Below are 15,030 nucleotides of genomic sequence, written 5' to 3'. Positions count from 1 at the left end.
TGTGCGTATAGGGTGAGTGTGCCGGGGCATCATTTGGTTGAAGCTATGTGGAAAGGAATTTATCAGAGTCAGTGGAGCATTGTGATGAAAGCTTTGTGAGGGAATTTCAACCAACGACTATAGCCAGGGTCTATGCAAAGTGGTTAGCTTCCTCTTGCTTTTTTAATGAAAATTCTCCCCAGCTATTTTGGTTCACAGGGTCTCAATATAGCTTTAACCTTTTGCTGTTTATACTGTCAGCGGAATTGGCCGGTGCCATCCATCGGGGCGGGTTTGGGAGAATTACAATCATCCAAAAGCTGTTTAGCATGCTGAGAATTTGACCAGCCGTCTATCTCTCCGCCGCGTCCCCTGAGACAGATTCTCCATATTCAATTTGTATTTGTTCCATCCAGTTTCCATTTGGAGACTGATTGACTCAGTGCTTCCCCATCCACCGTAATCACCAAATAATTTACCTTGTTATCAAGAGGCAGATAATGGAAAAGAAAATAAATCCCAATCTCAACTTTGTTAGGCCCGAACATTACAATCAAATGCTTGAGTTGTTTGTTAGGGAACAAGAGAGGAAAAAGGAAGAAATACTCTCTATGTAATATCTATTCGTGTGATTGCTTTTGTGGCTTCTTACCTGCGTTCTGTGTCTTTGTGTCTTCCATACCTAAGGCCAGTCATTTATTTACAATACCCCAGCACATTACTGTAAATGGCTCGGCTGAGACCAGCTATGATGTCCTCTGCTCCTCGCAGGATGAACACAGCCCATTGCCTATGCGTTTACAACCTCCAGGTAGAGAACATGATGTACAATTGACATTAACTCACTACCACTGTAAATGGACCACGGTAAACCCGTTCACGATAGCAGAACAATAGCCTGGCATCGGAGCATGATGGATGATTCGCCATCAGGATTCTTTAACAGTTTTTATGCCGCAGGTTTGACAGTGTTGGGAGGCAGGCAGCAACTAAAAAAAAATATATATATTGAAATGATATGCATCAGTATTGCACTGTTAGCAGACATGTGTCAGTTAACATCATTTAGATTCATTTTTTTAGGTTCAATCTGACACCCTGCAGTATCTTGTATACGCCGATTCGGGATTTCATTTTCAACTGTGAAAAAGTTTCAACAGTCAATAATTATTTTCAGATTGGATAATGAAATTCACACCATCACTGCGTATACAATATGATTAGGTGTAATATAACTGCAGTTTCATCAGGCGTGCAGGTGAGCATGTGGAGACAGAAAAATAGCTTTAAGTTATGCGTGAAATCCTCCTTTCTGCAGCACACACGCACACACACCTTCACACACACACACACACACACCAGAACAGCAGTATTTTCTTGCCACATTCTTCGGTTTAATATAACACATTCATGCCAGGCTCCAGACAGATTTCACAACACGTCATTGACTGCTGTCTAGAAACCCAGTAGTATATTTCCACACGTATATAAGACTTGCATAACATGATGGATGTCATTATAAAAAAATATTTCACATCATTACTTTTATTGCAATGGAAAATGCCAATCACCTCATACTGTATTCATCCTCTTTCTCCTACACATTTGAAACTAACAGACTATTGCAATCCATTAGCAGAAATATGTGTTCTAACACCATTAGCTAACAAGCACTGACAATAGCATTGCTTTCTCCCACTCATACCTCTGGCAATCTGCATTTGAACTCTTGCTACTCAACATTCCTGACCACTCTGCCATTGACAACTTTGTATTTCAGTGCAGTGTGGGGAGGAAGGTCAGAGGAAGAACATACTGTAAGCCTGTCAATGAGCAAACCAGTGTCAAAGATATTCCTTCAGCTCCTTATGCTCCTCTGATTTATAGCTATGATGAATTTGGCCCAGCTTTCGCAGAGAAGGTTGAAAGTGTAAAATGCTAAAAAAAAAAATCTAAAATGCTAAAATGCAAACAGAAAGATTCACAACTCCAAATAGCAAGCCTATCTTTAGGTGGAATAATTATAGTGCATCCACAGTATATACTGTTCCAACAGCACTGGCCAAGTTACTAGAGCTGCAACATAATTAATACATGATGAGTTTGTAGAGAGACACACACACACACACACACACACACACACACACACACACACACTGCTTTACCCTCAGTCGCACTAAAAGACATGTATAAATTGTAATCAACAGAAACACACAGTGCTGGAAAACCGAAAAGGCAAAATCAATTCCAATCAGCAGGAACCTGACCTAATGCTAACTATGACGTACTGAGTCACTTGCAGTAACTGTGTAAAGTGGAGGCTGACCACATTAGAGGGAGAACAAATAACATTTGCAGCCTGGCTTTAAGGAGATCTAGAGCGTTTGCCTCCCCAATCTCAGCAGACAGGCCATTCTAATGCAAAGGAGTATCACTGAGGCTACCTGGTGGCAGGGATTGATAGCAATGACCCCGCGTGGCAGTGTATATGATTCAACAAGATCTGATAAACAGGATGATGGTAATCCTAGTCATATGTCATATGCTAGCTGCACCTAGATGTCACCTCCCAGCAAAGATTGGTCATAAGACCTCCGGACTAGTCTGGCCAGTGACCTACGAAGCTATACTGAATGTCTTTGGTCTGTGGGAAGGAATCAAAGCATCTTGAGGAACACAGATATTTGGAAAATATGCAAACTCTGCATAGAAATGATCAGTTTCCGAATTGAAACCGCCCAGAGACCTCCTCGCTGTGAGATGCTAGGGCTAACAACTGAGAAACCATATGGGAAATCTTGCTATTGTCGAAATAAGTAAGCAAAAATATCAGTTATATTTTGTCTGCAGAGCACACTGTAGATGCAGCACATTAGACATTTGTAGTTTGAATTCAGTGCATCTCTAAGATTAGATGTTGCAAAGAAGCTACCCTGTTAAATGTTTAGATAAAGTTGAGAGTCATCAGCATAGCAGTGTAAAAAACTGAAAGTAGAATTTTCAAATGATTCCTTGAGGGATCGAGATCAGACCAGGACAATGTTTATTGTGCTTTAAGGTCATACTTTTTTTTTTTACAGTGGCAGACTCAGGCTGTCTGAGGGGCAGGGGCGAAAAACATAAAAGGCACCAGGCAGCTGCATGAGGTTGGGCACCAGTGCACAGAAAGTTTTCTAGCATTTAGGGCAGTCTTTATGGCACTGCATCGCATCTTCTCAATTTTAAGGCCACCCTAGAGGGCATTTTATCATGTTTTCTTCATTTCACTCATTTAAGGCTTAAGTTTGCCACGTTATGATTTGAGCATATCTTTTATGCTTAATGCAGTAGCTGTGAGGGTTTCTGCACAATATTTGTCATTGTTTTGTGTTGTGAATTGATTTCCAATAATTAATATATACATACAATTGCATAAAGCAGCATATTTGCCCACGCCCATGTTGATAAGAGTATTGAATACTTGACAAATCTCTCTTTAAGGTACTTTTTGAACAATTAAAAAATGTGCGATAAGTTTGCGATTAATCACGATTCACTATTTAAATTGATTGACAGCTCCAGTTTTATGTTATGTTTAAAAGTTTGGAGAGTGTGGATGGACAAAAATGCTGAAATCATTAAATAACACTGGAATCTGTCAAGAGTATTAACTGTCCTTCTACTTTTTTCATTAAGAGATTAGGAAGTGGCTCATCTTTCTGTGTAGAATGGCATCTGCTGACGAGTGAAGGGCACTTATTATGAAAAATGTGTTGACTCAATCTACCAGCTCATAAGACGCCCACGCACTCCCACAGACACACACACGCGCACACAAGTACTACCGGCGTCGTCATTGAAGCTGGTCATCTTTTTTAAAGAATAAGATAGGAAATGACAGTATTTTGCACACGTACTCTACATGGAATGTCATATGCAATCCACTAATGAAATGGAAGCGACTCATGCTACGATGCCATGAATCCATTTAAACTCCATTCATGCTGACTTTTGGCCACTAGGGGGCAGAAAATCTGTGACAGTCACACAGTCACTACCATATTATGGCATTATAGTTCTACTGGCTAATGTTTTAGCAAACAATTGCTACTTACACATTAAGTAGACATATGGCAACATTAGCAGTCATTTGGATAATGTTTATGAGGATAACTGATGCATTTAACACCCATATTTACTCTCATTTTAGCTCTGTTTTGAGCTCCTTCAACTCCTGAGAAAAATATCCGGGTTTTAAGCTTTTCTTCACCATTAAGTAGCGAATGTTTTTCTGTTTAATGGGAGTGGCTCCTACTCAACCTTACAGCAAATGTGTGGAACGTAAAACCAAAAGCAAAAACAGTCTAAAAAGATCTGTAGAGCTGAAGAACTGAATATTAATTCTCTATGATTTTGGTACCATGTGGAACAACACCTTTCATATTACAAATATTTTGATGAATGTTAACATCAGAAACATTGATGTATTCATGTTTACAAAAAATATCTTCGTTTCACAATATTTGAAACAGCATAATATATGTATAATTCCAGTACGATTTGCAATATTGCAACTTTCATTGACTCTGATATTAATGATTTGTAATTATGTTCTTGAAATGCAACTCGATGCAAGGCAGCATTTGAAGAATTTGTTCTCTCAGTGAGCTAAGATAGCGTTCTAATCAATTCTCTGCTGGCTTAGATGAGCGTTAACGTGGCAGTGGAGGCAGACCTAGACATCTGTTGGGATAAATTTTTCATAAGGAAGTCCTCCTCGTGGGCATACCCTCTCCAATAGTGTATGAAACATTTACAACAATCAGTGAAATGAAGCTGAGCAATCAGCAAGAAATGAGTCGAAGGTGCACGACTGTGGCCCTGCATGTGAGAAAGGGGCCAACCAAAGCTCTTTGACATACACGCAATGGGGGACCTGATGCTGCAACACCCAGGCTGGCCGCAGATTCCTCACATATTCCTGCACTTTGATCGCTGCCTCCTCTTAACTACGACCATCCCTCACTTTGTGTTTTCCCTTTATTCTGCCCCTCCAAACCCATTTCCTCCCTCTCTCTCTCTTTCTCTCTCTCTGTGTAACAACACAGCTGGGTCATTCTCCTCATTCCATTTGTTATTCTCATCTTTTCATGCTTCATGCTTAATGGTTTCATTATACTTAAGAGAAGACACATTTTTGGATAAGTTGCATTATATTCGTCACAGGCTGGTTATATTTTTTCAGGCTTGTCTCCTGTCACTAGATAACCTTGGTGTTTTAAATGGAGCCACAACAGCTATTTCCTCCATGAAACCGCAATGTGACAGTGTCTTTTATTATCACTTTGTCTTGTCTTTGTCCGTCTTCAAAGACATGTCAGCGCTACAGTCAGCTGTAGTTTAACCCTGGGATTAGTTTTCTCTGCCATGTACTCAATCCTGCTGTGGATGTGTTGCTACGCAGTGGATGTCAGCTCTGTCACACAAGATGGAAACGGACAGGGTGTGATCAGTGTTTTTCTGGACATTAATCCTTGTCTTTCAGTTTTTGTTGTGTGTACACATCCAAGTGTAATTAGAGGACTTTTCAATGAAAGGTCATAACATGAAATGTCATTTTTTAACACCCCTAATTACTGGACAAATTATCACAGTTTATCAGTGTTTGGACCTTGGCATTTAAACGATGCTAGACATCTGAATTGTGTCAAATTTGCAAACTGAGTACAATATTAGATATGTGACATTACTACAGATGGTACCCATCATTTTCTTACACAATTTGACTTTTTGTGTTATGTATATTATAACAAATACAGTATATTATACTGTTTTATTGTATTCTGAACTGTGGAGAAGTGCCTATTTGTGACTGTATTTATCTTCATCTTAAACTGTGGAGTGAATATTAAATTACAAGTTGTGAACACAACACTGACACATCATCATTATTAATATGATATGGCGAACATTCATTTGGAGTCGTGCTTCTGAGCACCTGATGAATGTTCACTCTCTTTTCAGCTCTGGTTTTGGTCTCTATCTGGCTGATGATCTGCTACAGTAAATGCTCCTCTATGTTCACCAGCTAGTCGCCAACTGTGTCTGTCTGCAGTTTGATCCTGAGCAGGTAATGTACCTACAGTGGGATTTGAGAGCTTTTCTTTGAAAACCGCTGCCTGCTGCAGCTGAGAACGACACTGTGAGAGTGGTCAGAGTGAAGCAAAACTGTAAAGCCGCGGGCCGGACAGATAAACAGTGAGCTGAAACTCGCTATAAAGCTCTGTAAAGCCGAGGGGAGCTGCAGATTCAAGTGATGATTCCCTTTAGGTTCATACGAGCAATGCTTTTCACAATGTCACGCTGTTCTCACATTGTTATCACTAAAAATATTGATTATAGCCGTCTCAGTAAATTACTGAACGTGGCTCATAGCTGTGTACTGTGTGTGCAGTAGAGCTGAATCAATTAGCCGAGAAAAAAAAGTCATCAGCATCTTTGATAATGGATTAATCATTAAAGCATTTTTTTTTCTTTTTTTAGTCTTCTCTGATGGTAAAACTGAATAACTTTATGGTTTTTACAGTTGGTTGGACATTTTAAGACGTCTTCATAGGCTCTGGGAACTTGTGATGGGCATTTTCTGCTTTTTTTTCTGCATAGACCAAATGCTTAAAGGGACTGTTTGTAACTTCTTACACGTATAAATCATTGTGGGTCGGTGTCTCATGCGCGCTCGCGTGTGGCTACGCTGTTCAGACTCAGACTCCAACACAAACTACACGGAAGCCGCGATCGGAGGACGCGGAGGAGACTGTAGCTTTGGTCTCCAGGGCCGGAGTCTCTGCTGTACTCTGCTCTGCTGCCTTCCTGCCTTCACTCACAGACCGCGCTTGTTCTCGCTCGCTCTCTCACTCCAACTCACGTGCATGCGCGCACACTACACACTGCAGTAGACTTCGTAGCTCTGAGAATATCTAGTGAATGTACAGTGGACGTTTTTTTGCAGAAATAAATGCTGCAGCTCCTCCAGACCAACAGAGGTTTTCCGTGTCTTGTGAAGTGACGGGGCTCCGCAGCGAGAAACGTTATCGTCTCCGACCAAAACTCCGGTGTCTCCCCTGTTCCCTCCGACCGCGGTCGGGAGGCTGAGGCAGGAAAAGCCAATACTAGGATCAGCAGTGATTCATGGAGAGACCTTCGTCTGGTCAGTTAACATTACTGCCAAGCATGTGAAATATAGAGTAATATTGTGGTTTTAGCTGACGTGTGTCGCCTCACGGTTTTGAGCGATGCTCGTTCATGTCTATGTAGAGCGAGCACAAGCGCGAGCAGCAGGACGCTGACTTTTGTTGACTTAACGGCCACAGATGTCGCTGTTAACAAGCAATTTCTGATTCTTACAAACAGTCCCTTTAATCAAGAAAATAAGTAGATTAATTGATAATGAAAATAATAATTAGTTGCAGCACTTGTAATAGGAGTAAAAAAGTAGCAAACTCCTATTTACTGATATGGTTGGGATAAGGAAATCTGGTGTTCAAAATCAGTGAATTAAAAAATGTCCAGTCTTTGAAATCTGTCCATTGATTTTATGCTCCACCAGAATTTATCTCCTCATATGAAATATCGTGAAATTTTGATAATAGACGCATGGGATTCCCTGTTATTGGCAACATTGACGTGTCAAAATAGAAATCCATAAACCTCCCTTGACAGTGCATTAAAGTGGACACATCCCCATGATTGATTGGACATCCAGCTGACAGATACCCAGCGATTGTTTACTGTGGTGGACCCTGGCAACGACTGGGCGTTTATTGTCGTCTCTCCCAGCAGTATTTCAACGTTGCATCTCACTCCCCTGAGCCATCAGCACGCTGGTTCACAGCAACCACACACTTCCGAGCAAGCAGCACTGGTTTGTTACCAAACTGCAGCACAGACCTGCTGTGTTTGCTTGTGCCGTCGCTACCTCGTGCTTTCACTCGCAGGTAGACTGCATTCACAGCGAGAGTAAGGAATGGATAATTTATGGGTAATTATGCATCGCACTTTGACGATCAACATTTTCGCTGAATTCCCTTCAGGTTTGTAAGTACTCTTAGAGGAATGAAAGCTTCTGTTTGCCATGTTGACATTGGGAAAAGGTAGGCACGTAAAACACTCAATGGATAATCACTTCAGTTGTAGTTTGTGTATTTTTTATTTCCTACAAGTTTTTTGCATATGAGCGGCTCAGCTTTTCTTCAATCTCGTATTCATTATTCAAAACACCGCTATATTTTTTGCAAGAGATGCTTCTTGAATTTTAAAGCCCTGAAGGGGGGGCGCGGGGGGGAGATGTGCTTTTGCTGCTATCAGGTGCTGCTAAAAACATCTACACCTCATTATCTATTCAAATCACAGCAGCACATCAAGTACAAGTGACTGACAACAGCTCAAGATGGAAACCACAAATAAACGATGATGCTGGTGACACGCTCCCCACCAGGAGTCCTTACATCGGATAGAATCAGTGTCAGACCGACGGAGCATCACTTTCTCTTGCTGCAGTTTCTGTGATGTGTGAGGATTAAATGCTTTCAATGACCCATGTTTTGCACCTTATCAAAAATAAGGCTGGGACGAGTACACAGGAAGAGCAACATTACTTCCCCCCTTTTTCCCGCTGTTTCAAACGTATGTAGTTCTGTGAAGGTGTTATGTTTGGAGAAAATTTTATTCTACAATACTCTGTGTGAGATAGTTTCTAAGCAGGTCACTAAACAAACAAATGTTTGAGGGTATCAGTTCTGCTTGAGCTAGAGAGAAGAAGAAAAGAAATCCTGCATTTCAACAAGACATCATCTGCTGCGTGAGTGAGAGAGTGGGAGGATGTTCTCATTGAATTACTACACTTCTGCTGCTGCATTCAATAAAGAGTGACCCGAGCTCAGAGCGTGGTAGCTGGTTTGATACGTTTTTATTAAAGTAAATATGGCTGTGGGTGAGCTGCTACTCTCTATAGTTAGTCACATCTATTCATTTCCTTTGGATCATATGGACCCAAACAGGTCCGGATGATGTCATGGCTCTCTGCATCATTAATATTGAAAGGTCATTTCCCCTACTTGGAAGTCGTGTCGATCACAGGCCGGGTTCAATTTCCAATTTGCCAGAAGACTGCCTGGGTCATTCCTACTATTTATCTGGGAAAAGACTACCTAACAGTGTTATAAAATTTCCTCCAGAAAAAGACTACTTCTTTTGTTGTCTCCTACGGAGCACAATGTACCATCTACGGTTTTCCTACTGTAGTCTGACTCAAGTTGCACTATTTTCAGTGGATAGAATATATAAAAAAAAACTGACCAAAAGAGATTTTGATGCTCAAAATACTGATAATGTTGCACATAATATAAAAAATAAACTTTAAAGCAGCAGGAGGTAGAGTTGGAGCAAATACGATTAGAAAAAAGTTATTTTATAAAATGGTCATTATATCCTGACAGTAGTGCATGAGACAGGTAATCTGAATAAAGTCATGTGCCTCTGTGTCCTCCGGTGCTCCTAATGGCATCTGCAAGATTTCCCAGACCGGAGGAAAAACGACCAATCAGAGCCGAGCTGGAGCCTGCTGTCTCTGAGCAGCTGTCAATCACTCACAAACTCCGATCAAATGGTCAAACTAGGCAGCGCTGATCAAATATGAATCAATGTTCTGTTACTGAATAACAGAATATTTTTCTTAAAAATGTTTTCAGAAACATCTTGTAGTGCACTGTTACGTGTTGAGATCAGTTGAGCAAATACCAAGCACCACCCACCAGCTGGAGCAAACTTTCATGCAAGAAATAGGCATTACAGTAACAGAATATTGATTCATATTTGATCAGCGGTGCCTAGTTTGACTGTTTGATCGGAATTTGTGAGTGATTGACAGCTGCCTCCGTTGAATGAAGAGCCAATAGGAACGCTCTCTCAATGAAATGACCTGTGATTGGTCAAAGTCTCCCGTCACAGGCTAGCTTTTTTAAAGCCTGAAAACAGAGCCAAGAGGAGGAGCAGAAGTCTAGTTTTCTCTCAGAACACTTATACTAAAAGGTTATTGTGGATTTTTTGCCCTATGAAGCCAAAAATATTCTGTCTTCTGCCAGTTTAATATGCATTTATTATGCTTTAATATTTAGTATAAAAAACACTATACCAACTCAATATGTATTGTAAAATGTTAGTTTAAGGCATCAATAGTATTTGAGTCATGAACACAGGTTCATTGCCAGTCTTAAGATCGAGTTTCTTTTGTTTTATTTCTTACATAGGTGACACAGTACAGCTATTTTTGGCAAAAGCCAAAGTCACAAGCAACTACACACTGACATTTTTTTCACAAAACCAAAACTAACTCAACTTCAGGCTGCTTTGTAGTGTTCTAATTAGGAACCTAAGGCACTTTTATAGGCATAATGAGTTCTGAAACCTCAAAGAAATCTTACTTTCTCTCAGCCCAAATCCTTCTATGCATTCTATTTTATTCAATTTCCAAAGTAGTTTCACTTCAAATGTGTCCTGGGTATCGCGCACTCTACAAAAGGATGATGTAATGTTTTTATTTTATTCAATTGGCAAATAAAAGCTCAACAGATGCATTTTTGTATCTACATATGCAGATTACTACCACAAGTCACAGATTACATTTTATTTTTAAAGCCTGTGGCACACAGATGTTCTCAGAGGTCCTTATTAAAAACTGAAAGACATACAGTAATGTACCGTCTGATGTTACCCTGTCCTCAGCTCTTCCGTGCAAGTAAGATTGTGACCTTGCGCATGTTTAATGCTTACAACAACTAAGTGTACTCCGTGAAGCACACTCTGGTTTCAAAGCTGTTGATGGTGTCTAAGCCTCTCTGTAAGTCATTACAGCTTTGAAATGCATTATGTTTCATTTTGTGGCTTCCTCCACATTATTCACCTTCCCTTTTAGCTTGAATCCCATTTAGAAAGCAAGAAATTAGGGCAGTCGCTCCCTGGAGAATTTTGGAATAAAACGGTTTTCTGGAATAGTGCGTGCACTGTGAGTGACAAGGGTGTTTTCAGTCGGTGGTCTGCCGCTGGTAATTGCATTTCAGTCAGTGATCATTGATTGTGTAAAAATGATTATGAGCATGCTATTGTCTCCCCATCTGTGTAACATATCCGGGAACAGAGGTAATATGATCGCAAAAACAATTCCAGGGAGAGCAGGAAAAGCAAATCATACGCACGCTTGTTTAAATATTGTCAACAGCACCGTTTCCCAGAAAAGTCAACATCACCTCTTCAGGTGGAACTCTGAATGCGCCTCTCAGACTAAATGCAACGCTTGAGATGGGATATAAAAACAGACAATCTGAGGGAAATGATTCACTATCAAAGGCTACTTCCTGCCTCTTCTAAAGCCGAGAGGTGCTACACCAGAACAGAAGGCAACAGTCTGATACCATAGTCTAAACCAGCAGGTGGAGCTTAGACTGCCGATAATGTGTTAGCGGCAGTCTGGATATCAGACGAAGCAGCAGTTGAGTCATGAGAGCTGCGACCTTCTCAATGGTCCATTCAGATGGCAAGGCTGCCTTGTGAAACCATGACATCACTGTCCCATCATCTAACTGTAAACATGTCAAGGGACTTTCTGTTAAATCACTGCGATAATGTATGTTTCTTTTCACCTCTGAAAGAAAGAAAGTCACAGTGAGCGACTGCTATCGAGGATAATCATTAGTGTTACTAGCCTGTTGACTTTCCTCTCCAACCCCTGGGTATTGCCGTTGAAGAGCGACGCCTACATTGCACTACACTCATTTCTAATCATGGAGGTACAAGGTCTCACTCGGGCAAGGGAGAGCCTGCAGATGACATCACGCGGCTCCATGGACAGCTGTCAGGATGAGTCAGGTGAATGTGGGCAGACTGAAAGTCGTTATGTCAGGGAACAAAATCCTCCTTCAGTGAGGGAGCTTCCAATCCAGTCAACGTCAAAGTATGAGTAACTACCCTGACAGGAAGCTATAATGTACAGTAACTTCCACATCCGCGAAACAATAGATAACATAATTATGAAAGATGCTTTACCTGTGGCTGAGTGTTTCTCTTATCAGCATGGAGCGGTGCCAGGAGCGCCATTCGATAAGCACATTGTGCTTCCTGAATAGAAATGTAAAACTAATCTATAGTATTACTGGGCAGAAAGCTCAGAAAAAATACATTTAATAACATAAAACATATTCTTTTTTCATATTTTGGAACATAACATTATGATAACAAATACAAAAATCTTTTTTTACTTATTTTGATGCACCATAGTGCCACATACTACAGATTTGCATGTGCTGAATTATACATTCAGTGTGTGACAAACATGTGCACTTCCTCATAATGAGAGGGAATTATTTATAGCATGCTGTGCTCTTATCATTTGTCGGGCCCAACAGGTACAAAAAGATTGAAGTTCAAGGACAACCCAAACTTGTCCTCCCAGCAAGCTGTTACTTGGACAAACATTCATCATTCAAGCACACAATTGCACCGCATCCAATTCCTCTTCACTACAGAGTATTAATTGGATAAACAAATCTCTGGTACATTATGTAAGTGGCAGGTTGTCCTGTGTCTGACTGAAATTTATATTGCACCCAAGATAGTTCGCTGATGTATCTCAGTTTGCAGGAATTTAATATTCCTATTTTATGCACGGCCCTTCAGTTTCGGCATGGTCAAAAAAAACTCGGTGGAGAAAACAATCACTTGGCAAATTATTATTGCACAAAAAATATATTCAGGAGTGTCTTTCCAGAAGATAATTATATTTCGAGGCCTTCATTAAGAGCTTTGTGAGTACATTTGTAAACTCATTCTTTTCAGGACTGTAATTCATGCTGCACTGGTGGAGCTTCTTAATTAACACCTACTCCAGCCAACAAATAGAAGTGTGTTAGTTGTACTTGCCTGCAGAACAAAACACCATTGTTGTTTGTAATGTTCTTTGTGGCCACCTCTTTGAATTGCCGATGGCTGTGTCCTCATTTGTTTTTTTATTTTCCTCTACATATATAATTGGAATCATGACCTATCTGCCTGCATTGCTTTGACATATTTGATTATAAATTTTCTTTTGTGAATAGACTTATCTTTAACCAATGAGATTGACTGAGCACTCACACCAATAAAAAGGTGCTAAGAGGATGCAGGCTGACAAAAAAACTTTAAGTGGACTCGTCATGCTCATTTCCAGGTTCATATTTGTATTTGGGGTTTCTATTAGAACGAGTTTACATGCTTTAATGTTAAAAAAAACATGATTTTTCTCATGCTGTCTGTCTGAATATACCTGTATTCACACTGTCTGAAACGCTATGTTTTAGCGCCTGTCTCTTTAAAGGGCCAGTGTGAAACCTTTTGGGGAATCTATTATGTCTAGTTCACACTACAGGACTTAAAACCTGATTTTCCACTCACAGACAGTTTTTAGAGCTCCCTGTCAAAAGACACAGATCAGAGGCAAATCGGTGCTCGAGCGTTATGTGTGAACTGTTCAAAGACGCTTGCCGAAAGGCTCGCTGATGCCTCGAAGACAAATTCCAGATATCTAGCATGCTAAATATATGGACCTGTTGCGGACTTTAGCCGTGAGCTACAGCCAATGAGAGCACGACCCACGGGTTGAGGGGAAACCTGTGGGAGGAGGGGGTCGCTGTAACAATAGGAATTTAATGTATGTGTTGCATTTGCAGCACGGAGCAAAGTTGTTGTTGCACATAGAGGAATAAATAGTAAAAAAGACTGTGGAAAACTGGTGGAAACAGGCCTTTTTGTAAACACATGCTAACAACATCAGCAACGTATGTTATCACGTCATTTACCTAGTGTTTCTCACGTGTGTTTTCGTGACAAAATGTAGTTTGGAAACCTCATCGAGGATTCCTCCCGGTGAAAAATCTTCTTGTGTGTGACCCTCTGTCACTGGCCACCGTGGTAAAGCCAGCTGCCGTCTGACTTCTGTTGCTCCTAAAGTAGGGTTATTACGGTAAGGATGGCCTTTGGGCGGCGTTACCATGGTTTTGCAGTCGGCACTTCACGTTACCGCAGTCTTGGAAAGGGAGGAGTGAGTGTAGGGGTACTCAGTTGGTTGCGATCTGCAACCAAACCACTATGCCGCCAAATCCTACACACTGTATCTTTAAGCCCCCCTCCCAAAAAAGCCCAGTCTGCTCTGATTAGCTTGTGAGAAAAACATGGTGCACCTTTGCAAAGGTAGTTCTCAAGCTGTGGGTGATATATTCTAATGAGTCAGCATGTGACACATAAGGGGAACCAAATCTGAATGGCCTGTTCGCATGAATCACATGTTTTCTGATCTAGACAGCCCACAAAAGAATGACTGGGTTGTCTTATTTCACAGTTTGTGGGTTGGTAGGAACTCCAGATACCCAAATGTATGAGTACAAGCACTGAAAAAGTGAGGTTTTCATGATATGACCCCTTTAATTACAAAATTACCAACTGTCAGACTCTTTCCAGTTACTTTATATGACCATGAGGTAAAATCGATTAGCACTGAAGAGAGAGTGTATCCATTGTGTGTGTGTCTCTCTCTCTCTCTCTCTCTCTGTGTGTGTGTGTACGTGTGTGTGAGGTGGAAAAGTGAGACGGGAGGGGTGGCACCTGGCCTCCTTAGATAATCTATTTATGGCTTTCACACTTCATTAGGCCCAAACCAAAATACTTGGCTCTTGAATATGTTTATCAAGTGTCTCAATGTTATCAGTCACAGCGGCAACAAACCATACAAGTGTGACAACTGCATACTGCTCATAGCTTATACAGTTTTTCTTGACCTTGAAATTGTAAAATGTGAGGCATCTGCAAGCCATCTCTCGCTATCTGAATAAAAGTCTTATCTGAAATGTCAGTGCTGCTGTAGTTGGATGTTTCTTATATATAAATAAAATATGAGAAACCAGAGCTACAACTTGCTCATTGTGTGTGTGTGTACACCTGATGCTCAGCTGACTTTGGAGCACTGTCTTTCTCTGGGGTCTTCTGTTGAAT

Source organism: Sebastes fasciatus, chromosome 10 (assembly GCF_043250625.1).
Source record: "Sebastes fasciatus isolate fSebFas1 chromosome 10, fSebFas1.pri, whole genome shotgun sequence".
In the NCBI taxonomy this organism is placed as follows: domain Eukaryota; kingdom Metazoa; phylum Chordata; class Actinopteri; order Perciformes; family Sebastidae; genus Sebastes; species Sebastes fasciatus.
The sequence above is the reverse complement of the archived record's forward strand: the minus strand, read 5'-3'. Positions refer to the sequence as shown.